Below are 3,334 nucleotides of genomic sequence, written 5' to 3'. Positions count from 1 at the left end.
TAAATTTCATTTCAAAAAATTTGAAGATATCATGCGCAAATTCTTGGTCAAACTTAAACAGTTTAACTCTCGAAAAATGAAAAGTGTCACATAAATTAAGACGGATGAAGTAATAGTTGAAGTGAACTTAGTTATTGTTTATAACTTTATATTAACTTAAGATTGTTGTGAAATTCATAAACTTAAACTTTAAGTTCGTCTTTATCCTGTTAGGTGGACTATGGTACGAAAGTTTTTTTAAAAAAATTTATTCAATATATTGGTAAATATTTTCTATATTAGTAAAGACTAATTTAATAAATCTTAAAAGAAGATTAAATACTTTATTAGTGAAAAAACTATGACGCTAGTGACTAAAGAGGTTGATAAAGGCAAGTTAAAGAGAACGACAATTAAACTCTTAAGCTATTTAAAATAGATAATATTTTATAAGGCATCATGTAATACATGTTTTTGGGCCTTAATGACAATATCTCTCGAAAGATTAATTTCAAATGTCCGTTATGTCAAAAGTGCACATGAATTACATTGTGATAAGTTTCACACTAATACTTGTCATTTATATAAGTATCATTGTATAAGTAATATTGACCTCCCAAAATAGGAATAAAATTTGTGTATATTCTACGTTTTTCATACCACACTCGTGGATTATACCAACATGTTGTTGTTGTTGTTATTATTGCACAAGTAAACTAAATATCACAGGAAGTTTTCAACTATTCTTAGCTCATATATTGAATATCAAATATCTAATCTTTATCTTTTTTCAGATTCTCCAAATAAAAAAAATGGATGATGTGGTGGCCCTTCTCAACAAAGAAATTACAAACATGGAGGGTCCAAATATTATAAATTATTTATATTATTGTATACATAAGTGGGTCATCAGTTTGTTGAATATACATGAAGCTGGTGGCAAATGCATATGCAGTTGGTACCAAAAATTTCTTGCCACTTTTTATTTTGGGTCCCTTTTTCATGTACAAATGTGTGTGTTATTATTGTCATATAAATATTTGAAATATCTATCAATTCATCATCACATCTTTTATTATGTGTCAGTTATATGTATTAATTCTATAATTATATACTAATGGAAGGGTAAAAGTTTATTCGTACTTAGTGTTTGTACCAACTACCAAGTCAATAGATATATAACTTAATAAATACAATTTTATTGTATACGTCGATGGTGCAGGATTTACATAGGGGCAAAATCAGGTAGAGTGAAAAGGGTTTATTGAAACCTCCATAAAAGAAAAATCGCATTATTTATACATGAGTAAATTTGGTTATATGTATATATATATTAGATGTTGAATTCCTTTGGATTTTTTCACGTTTTATTTTTATGTATTTTGAAACCTCTTAATGAAAATCTTTGCGCCGCAACTGAGTTCACATCGTCAATGAGAGTTTCTTCATTTTTTTAACATTAAAATTATTTTTATTATTTAGGGGCACATCGACATACAAAAAACTAGTACTAGAAGGGATAGTGCTTTTAGCATAATTGCCGCTAAAATAATCACAGTTGCTAGTCAAATATATATAAGAAGTAGATTATTATTTTGACAAACGACTATACACCCGAAATAAAAAGGTACATGGGGCACTTTGGATTACAAATGGGGGCCTATCTTAAAAGAGCAATGAGCCCACTTCGAATGGACTTAAAGCCCACGAGGACGATAATAATGGGCTGGGCTAGAAAATTGCTCCATTATTCATCAACAAGCCCAAAGGTGAATAATCGCATTGTGGTTTATTCGAATTTAAGACAAAATATTTACTAAATCAAATTAAACGAACTGTGATAGAATTTCAAAACCAAACTCATATTGTTCAAATTCTGAATACGTTTGTTTATTCACTTACCTTAGAGGCAATCAATAGAATACGCCCCTTGACATATATTTATCTTTCGAAAACTTGTTAAATACATACATATTCATACTATGTTGCATTTAATCATGCACTAAGAAATTAATACAATACAATATTATTCTTAAATACTACTATGTTGCATTTAATCATGCAATAAGAAATTAATACAATACTATATTATTCTGCACTCGCTGACTTAAAATCTTCGATCAAACCAAATTCACTTAGATTTTCGTATTCTTCACCTTACCAACAAGCATAAACGACATAAAGATAACACGTCTAACCAATTTAGGCCCTCCCCATTCTACCTCAAATTCTTCAACCAATTTTCGTGGCAACAAATCAACTCCTTTTTCATTAGCAGTGTTAATTGCTGATAAAGATTTGAGCAATCCCAAAAACCCATCAAATGAAATATCTTTTTGTATTTCAACTTCTATTGGTTCATTTTCTAAACCTAATCCCACACTTTCAAAAGGAAACGGCAGCGTTTTGTACCCATCAAACACAAATTTAATATTTGGATGCCAATAAGGAAGTGCTTAATCAAGAAAACTCTTAAATTTTGGATCAAATTCAGGGCTTACTTTCATTAATTCATAGGCCTAAACTGCTATTATGCCTCCTGGTCTCCTTAGCACACGATTTACAATCGAGTAGAACCTGGTTTCGTAAAATTTCTTAGCCACGAAAATTAAACTGACAAAGATAATGTCTTATTTTTGCTACAGTTACTAACAATCGTGACAACAATTGTATAAACATCTATAACTTTATGAGTTTTTGCCACATAATAAAAGTTATTGTAGCAATAATAATTTTTTAGGCCACAATGAACTATTTGAACTAAAAATATTGTAGCTAATTTATTTTGCTTCAAGTTATAGAAAATTGTGTCAATAGTCTTTTTTTCTTTCTTTTTAATTGTGTCAATAGTCAAATGATACAACCATGTCCTTTTTGCTAAAAGATGAAACTTATTGTAACATAAGTAACCTATCGGCCACAATAAATTATTTGAACAAAAATATTATGGTTAAATAAATATTTGTTCAAGCTACAAAAAATAAATAAACGTATTGATACTTGTTGTAGCATGAATACTAATGGCATATAATTAAAAATATTGGTCGTATCGATTTAATAATACTCTAGTAATTTATAATTTCAATAAATAAGTCAAACCTTGGGAGATCGAACCAGTGAACTGCAGCAGCAACAGTGATCAAATCTAGAGAATTTTCACCACCAACAATTGACACAAGTTCTTCATCAGACATGGAGAGTGGTGTGTGAATATACTGAATTCTTGGGTGTTTTTGTGCATGACTTAATTGATCTTTGCTTACATCTGTTGCTATTACTTTTTTGTAATGCCCAACTATCTGTCATTAAAATAATAACATTTCCTAAAAGAATACAATGGAAAAAAAAATTCTAA

The 3,334-nt window shown here is 29.2% G+C and overlaps 1 pseudogene; it reads right to left on the bottom strand.

Annotated features, from left to right (window-relative positions):
* Positions 1-2,025: 2,025 nt before the first annotated feature.
* Positions 2,026-3,278, bottom strand: LOC125852618 (uncharacterized; annotated as a pseudogene).
* Between the last annotated feature and the right edge of the window lie 56 nt (positions 3,279-3,334).

This window comes from Solanum stenotomum, unplaced genomic scaffold (genome assembly GCF_019186545.1).
Source record: "Solanum stenotomum isolate F172 unplaced genomic scaffold, ASM1918654v1 scaffold37542, whole genome shotgun sequence".
NCBI lineage: Eukaryota > Viridiplantae > Streptophyta > Magnoliopsida > Solanales > Solanaceae > Solanum > Solanum stenotomum.
This window is presented reverse-complemented; position numbering and strand designations above follow the sequence as displayed.